This window comes from Mastigoproctus giganteus, chromosome 6 (genome assembly GCF_048544385.1).
Source record: "Mastigoproctus giganteus isolate SK-2022 chromosome 6, ASM4854438v1, whole genome shotgun sequence".
In the NCBI taxonomy this organism is placed as follows: Eukaryota; Metazoa; Arthropoda; class Arachnida; order Uropygi; family Thelyphonidae; genus Mastigoproctus; species Mastigoproctus giganteus.
This window is the reverse complement of record NC_143580.1, coordinates 15574592-15588597: the sequence shown is the minus strand read 5'-3', so window position 1 is coordinate 15588597 and position 14006 is coordinate 15574592. Positions and strand designations below refer to the sequence as shown.

At 37.3% G+C, this 14006-nt stretch overlaps 1 protein-coding gene across 1 annotated transcript in view; it reads right to left on the bottom strand.

Moving 5' to 3' along the window:
* The window catches only part of LOC150084004 (HEAT repeat-containing protein 5B), a 406846-nt gene extending 393842 nt beyond the window's left edge, over nucleotides 1-13004 (bottom strand). Inside the window, exon 1 of the mRNA XM_090375841.1 lies at nucleotides 12822-13004. The gene's annotated coding sequence lies outside the window, so the exon portion shown is untranslated. The remainder of the gene's footprint in view (nucleotides 1-12821) is intronic.
* Nucleotides 13005-14006: the final 1002 nt, after the last annotated feature.

Sequence of the window (14006 nt, the reverse complement as noted above, 5' to 3'; positions counted from 1 at the left end):
CAGAGTCATTAGGCCTATAGCACACTCCTACTCTCAATTTTGATCTCCCAATGCTTATGTCACACCAAACTGACTCAACACTGCACTGTCCAGCGATGTCGACTGGCTTCACTTCCTTGGTTTTTATGTGTTTCTTAACTAATAGCATAACCCCTCCCCCCCTCCTATCCTGTCTATCCTTTCTGTAGACGTTGTACTCCATGAGCTACACCATGAGCTACTCTTGCAGCCCGTCTGCACTGCTCAGAAAACTTCATATCTGCCTGCACAACCACCCCCAGGTCCCTTTCATTCTCTACCACTGTCAGTGTAGTACCACAGAGTTGATACGTTGCTCTGGGGTTGCTGTTTCCCATATGTAGTACTTTACATTTTTCAATGTTAAACTTCATTTGCCACCTCTCAGCCCATCTGCTCAACCTTTCCAGATCATGTTGCAGTAGCACAGTGTCAGTAGTGTCCTTGACAACCCTGCCAACCTTTGTATCGTCTGCAAACTTGGACATTAAGCTTGATATACCATTAGCAATATCATTTATAAATACAGAAAACAATAATGGACCCAATACTGAACCCTGAGGGACTCCACTAATAACATTAGTCCACGATGAGCAGTGTCCATTGATTACCACTCTCTGTCTTCTCCCCCTCAACCACCCCTTTATCCATAGCAGCAATTTGCCTCCAATGACACACTGCTCCAATTTGTGCAGCAGTCTTCCATGTGCAACAGTATCAAAAGCCTTTCTAAGATCCAAGTATATAATATCAAAGTTATTCCCTGCATCCAGTTCTTTTGTGACCGCATCATAGTATCCAATCAAATTGGTCAGGCAAGACTTCCTCTTAACAAAACCATGCTGTGTCTGAGCTATAACTGAAGTCTTGTCTAGATGATCCTGCAGTGCTTCTTTAACCAGTGCCTCCATTAATTTTCCAGGAACAGAAGTTAAACTAACAGGTGTATAATTACTTGTGTCACCCTTTGGTCCTCCTTTGTGAATTGGGGTCACATTTGCACATCTCCAGTCCAGTATTGATACAAAAAAAATACCGGTTTTTCGGTACTAATTTTAAAAAAATAATTTAATCACATAAAGGTTATAAAATCACCTTTATGTGATTATGACGCCATTATCTCTACTAGCAAACGTTTGATAAATCATCAATAGGACACCATGCAACATTGCAACCTGTCCACAATTCTCGCACAACTTCATGTCTGACTGTATCGTAACTCCCAAATCCGGTTCCTCCACTACTGACTTTAGTTCAACTCCACCAAGTGTATTAGTTATTTTGGGGTTGCTGTTCCCCAGGTGCAAGCATTTTGCTGAATTAAAACATAGCTGCCACTTTTCAGACCATCCCAGAAGTCTATCTAGGTCGCTCTGAAGAAGCTCTGCTTGGCGGCGATTATTAACTACTCTACTGATCTTTACATCATCTGCAAGTTTAGACCTCACGCCCTCCATCCCTTCATAGATGTCATTTAAGATAATCAAAAACAACAGTGGCCCCAATACTGATCCTTGGGGAACCCCACTTCTTACATTAACCCAATCTGAGGAATAACCATTTATCACAACCCTCTGCCAGGTGCCCTCAAGCCATCGTGCTATCCATCTAAGGATTTTCCCTATGATTCCAGCCTGCTCCAGCTTATAAAGTAACCACTCATGTGGGACTGAGTCAAATGCTTTGCTGAAATCCAAATAAACAATGTCAAAATTATTGCCTAAATCCAGCTCACAAGTGACCTGTCAAAATGGCTAACCAGATTTGTTAAACATGATTTTCTCTTTACAAAACCATGTGTGTATTCTACAGAATTTCATTTTCATCTAAATGATCCTGAATTCCACCCTTGATCATTGCCTCCATGATTGTCCCTACTACTGAAGTTAGACTGGTCGGTCGGTAATTTCCTGTTACACTCCTAGAACCGCCTTTATGTTCCAATTTACACCAATCCAAAGGAATCTCTCCTGAGTCCAGTGATGCTCTCATAACTAGCCTTAATGGTTCAATGCACTCACTTGCTGCCTCCTTTAAGATTATAGGGTATATGCCATCAACCACAGGAGCCTTACTTGCCTGTAGGCACGAAAGTTCTCATTAAATCATTTGAATCATTAAAAAAAATCGTTAAATTATTTGAAATTTCAGCATCATTAATTACATTTTTTTCAACTTCACTTCCATAATATCTCATTGACACAAAAGGTTTGTTTTTATGTAAATATCGATGCAAAGTAACTGTTGAGTTCATCTGCAACTTCAGCTATGTTATCTAATACTATCCCACGTCCATTCCATAAGGGTACATACAATCTGATTTGTCTTTCTGTTCTTTGCATTTATATATGTGAAGAATTCCTTAACTGCACTCTTTGCTCTCTTCTTTATTCCTTATCCCCACTCTTTGTTCTCTCCCAGACTCAGTAAAGATACTATAGTGAAAATTATACTTCTCTTAATAAAACGTCTTTCTCCTTCAGAAAATGATGAACATAATTCAACTTGGAAGACCAACATGGAACAGAACATCAGTGTTCTGCAAAATTGCCCGACTCCAATGAGATTTTAAAAGATGACCTTGAGTTGGAAATCAATGAAATACTTAACTATTTTTGCTAAAAAAGTTCAAAGCTTAGAAAATATGGACTGAGATTGTCTACGATTATTTCAGTACAATTGTACCAGAATAGAATCCGAAAGGGCATTTTCTGCCACTAATCAAATACTGTATGTACCAAAATTAGATCCACTTTAAACAATCATACGGCCTCCGTAGCCGAGTGGTCAGGAGCGGGAATGCAGTAGCACACACTCTTTGAGTAGACCGGGGTTCAAGCCCCTGACTGCTGAATACGGTCGATCTGCCAACCTGCAATGGACCAGCGTGGCAGATTATGGTCCATTTCCCTCAACATGAATTGTTGTGGAGGCTTCCATCCTGCAGTGGGTTGATAATGGCTGCACTTTACCTTTTTTTTAAACGATCATACTATTGATTGCTTATGTTTCTTAAGAGCTCACTTTATTTGGATAGTAGTGTGGATGCTTAAACATAACTAAACTTTGCAGTAACAATATGTATTTTTTTGTGTTTAGAATAACTGTATTTTAATGATTTTTTTCAGAATATTTATTATTGCAATAAAAGTTTATTTAAAACATGACTTTAAGTAATTACAGTACTTGTTTTTTTCCTTACTTTATTGCACCTAATTGTCATCAAAATTTACTGAGAACGTTTTGTTTTTGGAATACCGGTATCCCGGTTTCATAAATTAAAAATACCGAAATACCGGTATTAGGATTTTGACCGGTATTGTACGCCCTACTTGTGACAATATCTCTTTCTGAATGTCGCCCCATTCTCACTGAGAAAACTCAAATCATACATCTGTCACAACAATCCTCAACTGCAACTGGGATAACCTGTACTGAATCAGAAACTCCCACAGACTACTGAGCCACCTCCTCGTTTCCACTTCTTTTGACCAAGACCCTTTACCAGATATTGTTAGGACAATAAAAGTGGTGAACAAAACAACTCACTCACTCACCCAACCATTTACAAATAATTTAGTCAAAATAAACCCGATCTCAATGAGTTTCTTTAACCCATATGCTGACTTAACTCCAACCTACATTCTCTCCTCTAGGTTCTTGTTTGGCCCTTTTTTGCTGATTAAAAAGGAAAGTTAAAACTCCAACCACACACACACACAAACAGACAGACAGACACAGAGAGAGAGAGAGAGAGAGAGAGAGAAACCATTAGATAAACCAAGGGCTGCTTGCATAGCCTCAACTTTCTAACAATCACAACATACTTATTTTCCACCTTACCACTTACTAGGCTATTCAAAGTTTGTGTGTGTGTGAGCAGCCCTAGCCAAATTATGGCAACGCTGCCATGTGCTGTGTGAAGATACTGTAATGATAAAGGTTTGGCCATACCATCCTGAGCCAAGTAACCCTCATTACTGTGAAGCATAATTTCACTTAAAAATTTCTCAGCAGAGGGAGTAGAGCTCTGGAGGATCTCTGAGAGTGCCCCCAGACTGGGCACAATTTTATGGGCTATGTCAAATTGGCAGATGTGGAGTCACATACATTCCTAACATGTTATTTTGGGAGCACAGCAGCAGGAGCATTATACCATGTAGTGTGGCCCGATATGCTAAAGTGATACTTAAAGGAGATACACTACAGAGGTGCAGCTAGAGTTGTCGAGGCCCGGGGGCATCGACAATCTGGTCTTCCTGGCACCCCTGAGTGTGGTAATGTAACGTAACGATAATTATGTCATATACCGGGTAGTTATAAAATAAGATTCCCTTTTCAGGAGACCCTAGTGTCAAAACAGTTACCACTGTGAAAATCGGTGAGTTATGTCATTTAGGGTATGGGGAAGGGATTTGTAGAAGAAAAAAAAATCAGTTCAAATTTCCACCACCAGGGGAAAAACGGTGCTGCACATATGTAAAAGTTGTCATTTACTTCACGACACACTGCTTATGCAAATGACATCCTGTTAGATAAAAGCAGAAAGACCAATGGCACCACCAATAATCATTATGGCTCTTACAAAAAAGGAACGTGTAAAACTTTTCTACCAGAATAATAGTAACACTGATGCAGCACTACATGAATATCGGAAATTTAAAGGTTTGCGTAAAGGACCTTTGATGTCAGTAGGGCTTCGAAAACTAATAAAGAAATTTGAAGTGACTGAGAAGTTAGGTGTAATTCCAGGCAGGGTATGACCATGTATTGGAATGGAGGTAGTGGATGAAGTGGCAGTTGCAATGGCCTCCAGGCCACAATGCGAAACACTACCAGTCAGCAGTGCCAGAGGTGTGTCAAGCGACTTGAACTTTCCTTGGTCTACTGTACGTAAAGTGCTTCAAATAATTTTACACTGGTTCCCATACAAGATTCACGTAGTGCAAGAACTAAAGTCTTGTGATCAGCAACAATGAATAAACTTTGCTCTACAATTTCTGGCTCGTATGGAACTTGACAATACATGGGCTCGAATGATCTTGTGGTTTGGAAATGACATTCTGAAAACAGAGGATTGCAGGCAGTCCTCCGTTTTCAGAATGTCACCTCAAGTGAAGGAAAGCACATAGAACAATATCTGTAGATGTCTAAGTTCTCATATTAAAATCTAATGCTAAGTTAAGTGTTCCATCTCATGTTTACAGTGCCAATTTCTCCCCTGGTGGCAGAAATTTGAACTGATTTTTCTTCTTCTACAAATCGCTTCCCCATACCCTAAATGACATACACACTGATTTTCACAGTGCTATCTCTAAACGTTTTGACACTAGGGTCTCCTGAATAGGGAAACTTATTTTTATAACCACCCGGTATATGTCCATTTCAGAGAGAGAGAGAGAGAGAGAGAGAGAGAGAGAGAGAGAGAGAGAGAGAGAGAGAGAGAGAGAGAGAGAGAAGTGATTTCATAGATTTTATTCACTCAATTTAACGTTTTTGACATCTTTAGCCAATTTAGTTTTACTATCCCAGGGCTGCCATATTCTGGAAAATAATATGAAATGATTTAAAAACAAAGCTATATATTTTTATTAGAGAAAAGAGAATTTTGGTATACAATAAACTTAATTTTCGGTATTTCCAAATTAAAAATGATCAAAAAATATACAATGAAGTTGTTAATGTTTCAAACACGAAGTCTATGAGATGATAACAATTAAATATTAACTACAGTCAGTTCTGCTATAACATGCATTTTGGCAATGCGAATTTGTTCCAACGCAATTGATATATCAGGGACCAATGCGGGTATAATGCGATTTTCAAGTTGGCTCATGCGCGATTTCATCTGTGGGTAAGATTAGGTGAACGCAAAACCTGGTACAACAATACATACAAGTTTACGAAGCTTAAAAAATGTCAAATGTGTGAGAACTATATTTCCCATTTACTGTAGTTGTATTGGTTGGAAACACATTGTTGTCATTCGCTGTATTCACAAGATATTGTAGGCTGACTCACATTTTTCAGTTCAGACAGAAATTTCGTGAGGTGTGATGTGTGAGCAGAGGAGTACATTTCTGGAAGTCACTACCATAAAACAATAAAAACAATTTATAGTTCCCGGTTTATTGGGCTTTTGTTAGTGCAATCTATTATAAATGGGTAGTAAACTCGATATTATTGCATTTGCGATAATACCGATAGCTGGAATTGTGTGAGTTTTTACTTTATGATGGTGAAATGTGTTTCACTATCCATGAAATCTTCAATCATATAAAAAAAAATAAATAAATGTTCAGAATCTTCTCTTCATTTCTATTTTTAAAGCTTTCTATGTTTAATATGTGGAATTGTTACTGCGTATCTCACCTGTGCAATTTGTATGCTGTGTTCGTTGTCATTGATTACTTATCTTTTTTACTGTTTTAAATTTTACAATCCAAAAAAAATGTTAGTGAACAGAAATATTAATTAGTAATTATATACTGTATTACAGTCCTATAATTACTATAATATTTATTTATTTATTTATTAGAAATTTAAGATGTTTAAACTGGTGTTAGCAATTTTATTGGGTTTCTAACTTTTTTTTTAGTGTTTTACTTACTACACTGAACTTTTTTTTTTTTTTTTGAGTGCTCTGCTCCTACCCCTATTTTCCCCATAAGCTCTGTTGTTTTTAATGCGTGAAATGCCATAATGCGAAGATTTTTAGGATCACATGTACAGCATTATAGGAGAACTGACTGTACTTGAATTTTTACAATACGGTGAACTGAAGACACCAAAAAATTATAGGTACTTCTAATACATTACATAAATATTTTCACTATAAGTTAATTTCCCCTGCCTTCACTTCTGTAAACTTATTGATGACATCATCAAAATCAACCTTTTCAAATGCCTCCCTTTCTATACTCAAAAGGGCTAAGTTACTAATCCGATCCTGTCCTATTGATGCCCAAAGGTAAGATTGAATCATTTTTAGCTTGCTGAACGAGTGTTCGCAGCTGGCAATGGAAATGTCAATGGCAAGAAGAATTTGCAATGAAATTTGGAAATACATCTTTTCCATAACTTACAATAAAAAATAAAAATTCCATAGGAGTATTGGGTGCAGAGATTCCACAGGTCTCAAGAAGCATTTTTCAGTGGCATATTTCATTAAATAACTCTGAACCTTCTACATCCATGTCATAAAATTTTCCAAATACATTACATTTTTGAAGAACAATATTCAAATCTTCATTTCTAAAAAGATCTTTAATATGAGTAAGAATCCAAATTTTAGGTTCAAGTTATTAAGTCAAAGAAACCTAGATGTCATTTCCAGTTGAAGCTGGTCTATAGCACTTTTCATGACTTGCACGATCTCTTCTGTCAAAATTTCTACATCCTTGCCTAGTTCTCCAGTCATCGTTTTTTGCCAGATTATTTTCTTTATAGGTGCTCTCCAAATTTCACATGTCCTTTCCATTTTGCACTGATTCTCAACACAAATCATCACTGTTATCTTGAAGCCTCTTCTGAACACAGTCAATCTTTTTGAGGATACTGTACCAAAAAAGGAAGGAGAACTAAAAAATTGAAATTAAAAATATCTCGTACAAAATTTACTGCTTCAAATCTAGCTTCTTTTGTTGCACTGAGATCTTCAGACAGCTGCTCCAATAGATCTATTACATCATCAATGGCATCATGAATTGGTTTAACAGCCTCCATCGTAGCCAGGCCAGTTTCGTAAGAAAGTCTCACACCTCGCTTAAGACATCCTTTTCACTCAGATTTCACCATTTTTAGCAGTCGTTCTAAGGAGTTCTACTTTAAGATGTAGCAAAGGTTATGGTAGGATATATAATTGATAACTATTCGAGACAGAGATAAGAGAAAATGAATTAGAATAATTTTAGCTAGAAATGGTGCCTGGTGCATTCAGCTTCTTGGAAAGAATACTATGTAAACACTCAAAATGATTACAAGAGTTTCAGAAGAGCGTTGCATGAACCTAAAGTCGATTCACTAGCACATTACTTTTACAGATGATTTTCTTTACCTATAAGAACTTGTACTTCAGTGTGTGCCCCTGAAGCTCAGAGCCCAGGGCCAACTGCCCCCACTCTGCATCCCTCCTCGTTATGCTTCTGATACACCAATATAAAATTTAAATAAAATTCATAAATTAAATAAAGCGTCATAATTTTTGCTGATCACAAGACTGTATTTTTATACAGTCTTGTGATCAGCTGTACATTGTGCCATGTACAGACGTATAATTCCAAGAACTGTTGATGTGGCCTGTAAACACCTGACAATCACTTACACACCAATTCTGCCTCAAACCTTGTCACACTTACTCCCTTGTGGCAGTGTGGGGGGGGGGGAATAATTTTAATGCTCAACAATGTGCAGCTTGAAGTAGAACTTGGTGATATCTAACCTGCTCCTTCACAAAATTTTATATTCCTGCCCACTGGTTCTTGTTTCATCTTATGCTATCTTTCTTATGATATCGAGGCAATGTTAGGTGGGTCGGAAAACTGCTATCTTGGGGGGGGGATTTACAGACTATAGATTAACAGTAGCCGCAGGCAAGGTGAAAGTGATTCTTGCACTGCTTCTACTGAAATGAGCAGCAGCCCAGAAAGCAAATTGCTAGGGATTTCAGGAACTGCTGAGAGTCATGAAACAAGTAAATACATGGGCTGTGTTAGAATAACTAAGAGTAAGAATGGGTGCATGTACACCAGTGCTAGAAGTATAGTAAATAAATTTGATGAATTTGAAGTGCTGGTCAAGACATCAAAGGCAAGTGTTGTTGAGATATCAGAGATGTGGTGTCACACAGATATAAGGAATGCAAAATTGGAATTTGGAGAAGACTGTGTACAGAAAGGATAGAGAGGATAGGAAGGGAGGAGGAGCTATGCTGTTAGTTAATAAACAAAAAATCTAAGGAAGTGCATCCAGTTGATATAGATGGACAGTGCAATGCTGAGTCAGTTTGGTGTGACATAAGCACTGGGAAAGCAAAATTGAGGGTAGGAGTTTGTTATAGGCCTAATGATCTGATGAGTATAATGAACAATTATACACAGAAATAGGGTGGCCAGTAAATCAGAGTGTCCTATAATGGTGGATTTTCACTTCCCAGATTTTGACTGGAACTTGTGAGTTGATCATTTGCACACTAGCAAGGCTTTTGTGGATTTACTGGATGATTGTTTTCCTACAACACATTAGAAAGGCAACCAGCGGGCGTAAACACTCTTGATCTGATTATCAGCAGCGACTATTCATGCATTAAGAATTTACAGATAAAGGAACCACTAAGTGGCATTGACCACAGTGTACTGATGTGGGATTTACTTCAAGATGTAATAACCATCAGAGGTAAAGGGAAGGGCTTTTGCTTTTGTAAAGGTGACTATGGTCTCAGAAATTTTTGAAATTCTATACAGTGGCACCAACTGATGATGTTACCAACAGCAAATTCTAAATGGGTAGCATCAAGGAAGTAATGTTGGAAGCTACTAGGCTTTTTGTTCCAACTAAGAAATATTGTTCTAAGTTTAGGCCCAAATGGATGTCAGATGAACTAATGAGACTCGTAGCAGAGAAGAAAAATGCATGAGATTCATATAAATTATCAGACAAGAAGTTTATCAAACTGTAACAGGGTGCTTAATGATTTTGTATTAACTGAGAGCAAATGGAAGAGAAATAGTTGAAGTTAAACATAAGAAAGGCACCTGGGGGTGGATGGGATCTATCTAGTTATATTAAAGGAGGCAGCAGGAAGCAAGCAACCCATAGCCATAATTATGAGAGCATCCTTGGACTTAGGGGAAGTCCCTATGGAATGGAGATGTGCAAATGTATCTCCAATTCATAAAGGAGGATCAAAGGGTGACACGAGTAATGACAGACCTGTTAGTTTGATTTCTGTTACTGGGGAAATAATGGAATAACTGGTTAAAGAAGCATTGCAGGATCATCTAGACAAGACTGCAGTAATAATTCAGACAGCATGGGTTTGTTAAGGGGAAGTCTTGTCTGACTAATTCGATTGGATACTATGACGTGGTCACAAAGCAACTGGATGCAAAACGTTTGATATCATATACTTGGATTTCAGAAAAATTTTTGATACTGTTGCACATGGAAGACTACTGTGCAAAGAGCAATGTGGCATTAAGGGCAAGTTGCTACAACGGATAAAAGGATGGTGGAGTGGGAGAAGACAGAGTGGTAATCAATGGACACTGCTCTTCGTGGACTAATGTTATTAGTGGTGTCAACCAGGGTTTGGTGTTGGACCCATTGTTGTTTTGTGTATTTATCAATAATATTGATGAAGGTATATCAAGCTTAATGTCAACGTTTGCAGATGATACAAAGGTTGGCAGGGTCATTAATAACAGTAATGACGGTATGCTGCTGCAACAGGATCTGGAAAAGTTGGGTAGATGGGCTGAGAAGTGGCAACTGAAGTTTAACATTAACAAATGCAAAGTACTGCATATGGGTAGCAGTAACCCCAGAGAAATGCACCAACTGGTTGGTGTTACACTTAAGTAGTTGAGAATGAAAAAGACCTGGGGTAATTGTGCAGTTAGATATGAAGTTTTCTGAGAAGTGCAGATCGGCTGCCAGAGTATGTCACGGGGTCTTGTCAATGATATACAGAAATTTTGCTAGCAGGGATAAGGAGGTGATTATCCCCTTGTATAAGGCAATGGTCAAGCCACTCCTTGAGTACTGAGTACAGTTCTGCAAGCACCATTTTCAAGAAGGATGTAGAGTTGCTAGAACAAGTACAGAGAAGGGCAACAAGACTGGTGTGCGGAACACTGGGTGCTCTTATGAAGAAAGGCTTAAGTTCTGTAAACTGCAGAATCTGGAGACTAGGTGCACCTGCGAGGTGATCTCACTGAGGTGTATAAGGCCTTGAATGGATTGAGCAGGCTCAATGCTGATGTAATTCTTCCTCTTACTCAGATTACAAACCTGAGGGGGCATCATTGAGGAAAGACAGTTGTTGAATAGATTTGCGGAAATTTGCCTTTAGCCAGTGGGTGGTTGATTGCTGGAACAAACTTCCATTTGTCGTTGTGGAAGTTGATAGCTTAAATAAATTCAAGGAAGAAGTGGACAAATGTTTGGAGCAAATGGATGGGTGAAATGGGAAGTTTTTTTTTTTTTTTTTTGGCTAATGTTGTATAAGCTTACTTTCTTGCATCATATGCCTCTACTAATGCTCTCTGTCAGCATGAATATGCATCTCTTATTAATACTTCTTATTCCTTTTGAAGGCCTTAAGCAGCTCACCCAAGTCACATCCTAAATGCCCACTCTCCAGGATTTGCAGTAAACTTCTGGATCTAATTCTAACCATAGTTAGCTGTAAAAGATTTAAAGTAAATTTACAAAATATTACAACACACTGGTACAATGCAATAACACTTGTAGATCTTGTGTGAAAACCATGATGTGGGTAGGCAATTAACTTTAATGTAATAAAAACAAACAAATGCTTTAAATCTGACATTTTGAAACTTCTTTGAGCTCCATTATCAAGTCAGACCAGAATAAAATCTGTCTGTTCTGCATGGAGACCAAACTACTACAGTATTAGTTTTGTACTGAACCAAACTAATATTATATCATTTGTATATAAATCTGCATTATGTATTTGCATATAACAATTTTAGACACTAAAGTTTGTATCTAGGAAAAACTACTACAGTATTAGTTTTGTCACTACAGAACACAGCAGAACAGAACAAATTTTAGTTATGTGTTCTGACATTTATATTTGGGAGCAAGGAATATATGGTCACTATTCCAGTTCATGTAGTTTTCAATATCATAATAATTTGTAAATCTGTTTATAACTTATGCCCCTAATTAATTTGACAATCTTATTTGATAAACTGCTATCATTAATATAAAATAACACTGAATAACGCAAAATTGCACTTTGTAATGACTGCTAATCTCCTGTGCCAACAGAAACAAATTTCATTACTAAACTACACAAGATAATATCAATTATGTGTGGTTTAGTAGTGAAGTATAAAGTGGTTTATTGTATTTATTTCTTGTGATCTGATTATTTATTTATTTAACCTCCTTACCAATGAAGTAGGTTACATGCAGACTTGTATTCTTTTATTCACAACAGTGTACAAGTTAAAATTAGGATATTTGATAGCACAGATGAAACTAAATTCTACACCACTCACCGGGTTTTTAAAAACCATAACAAACTTGCTGTAGGGCCCCCCTATGGTTACAGGCTTGGTAATATGGTAGTTTCGAAAGTTTTATAGTTATTGCTCAAGATCCACTGCCTGTAATGCTTGTGAATTTCTTGTAATCTTTTTGTTTTTGTACGAAATTATAAGAGAAATAAGCAGAAATTGAAGATTCATTCATTCCAAATAAATAAATAAAATCTTAAAACAATATAATGTATTGAACTATGTGTTACAGACAAGAAAAGTTTATCTATGACATAAATATAACGAATAATTAGCACTGCGAAAATTAAATTAACAAACATTGTGGCTGTTCTAATTCCACTTAATTCGGGGTCAAATTATTAGTCTAGTGGCATTAAAGAGCACTTCACAATATGAAGAATAAGGCACATACTAAACCTATCTCACGTAATAAAATTAAACGAAAGATATAAATAAGAAAAATGAGGGTATTTTAAAATGATGATATCATATAACTTAAAAAAAAGTGATTTTTTTTTATTTTTTGAAACAGTAGACAGAGTTCATGATACTTACTCCTGTAGATGAAATGTCAACCGGCCAGAGGATAAAACAGGAGTGAATGGAAAACGGGTAGGTCGATCAGATTGTACACGCTTATTTACACATTAATTTTAACATACGAAAGACAAGCATTTCTAAAAAAGGTAATTCTATATCATTACCGGTGGGAACATAAACAACAATATACAGGTTACAAAATTAGAACACGTTAACACTATATAATATAAACAAACATAAATCCATACGATGAAGCCAATAAAAGACGAAAGCTTTCATTAGCCTAGCCCCCTGGAGGAAGATAACGGAGATCTCTGGCTTCGACCTCAAAAAACTAATATAAAAAATATATATATATATTTTTTTTTCTTGCATAAAAAAAAGGATTACAACACAGAACCTTAGCAATAAAACTAATACAATTGCAATGTTATAATTACAGGAAATTATCGGTTTTAGTTAAACTGTTTTGAGTTCATATCACTGTAACCAAGCCCTGAGGGGGGGGGCTTATTTTACTTGCTTATCGTCTAGTGGTGCAGGCGATGCAACTACACTAGGGTACTGAGCTCAAGAGGGGACAGGGATGCCCAAATGGAAAAGAGAAAGTTATACAGTATAGAAAATAAATTAATTATATAATGTTGCATCAGGGCACGAACTCCCGTGATACACCACTCCTTTTTTTTTGATTTTGTGAAAAATCAAAAACTAGGTGGCAGTCCTTGCTTAATATGGAACATGTTTTGCTGGCAAGAACTATAACCCTGGTGCGTACCGACCAATGGTTCACGGTGAAGCCTAAACTAAACTAAACTGTTTGCGTGCCAAACATCGGGTGGAACGGGCTCAGGTTCGAATTCTGTCGATGACGCGAGGAACTTTAGTGGGCTTTTTTCACTCCGTGGCTGAGTTAGTCGGTCTCAGGGGTAGATAGCAAGGTTTTTCCCCAAAACCCGGATTTTTTTCGTCTAGCAAACAGGAAAATCGACCAGAGAACACACGCAATTTATAGACAACTCAGAGAGAGTTGTTCAGTTGTACGGCTGTGTGTCTTTGTTGCTCCGGTTAATCAGTTAAATTAACAGAATTATGCTCAGGTTTATATGATGATTTTATGTTGGTGTATTCCTAATTTGATGCTGAACAAGAGGATATCCATTGTGTGGCGACCTGGACATCCAGGTATTTATTATTTAT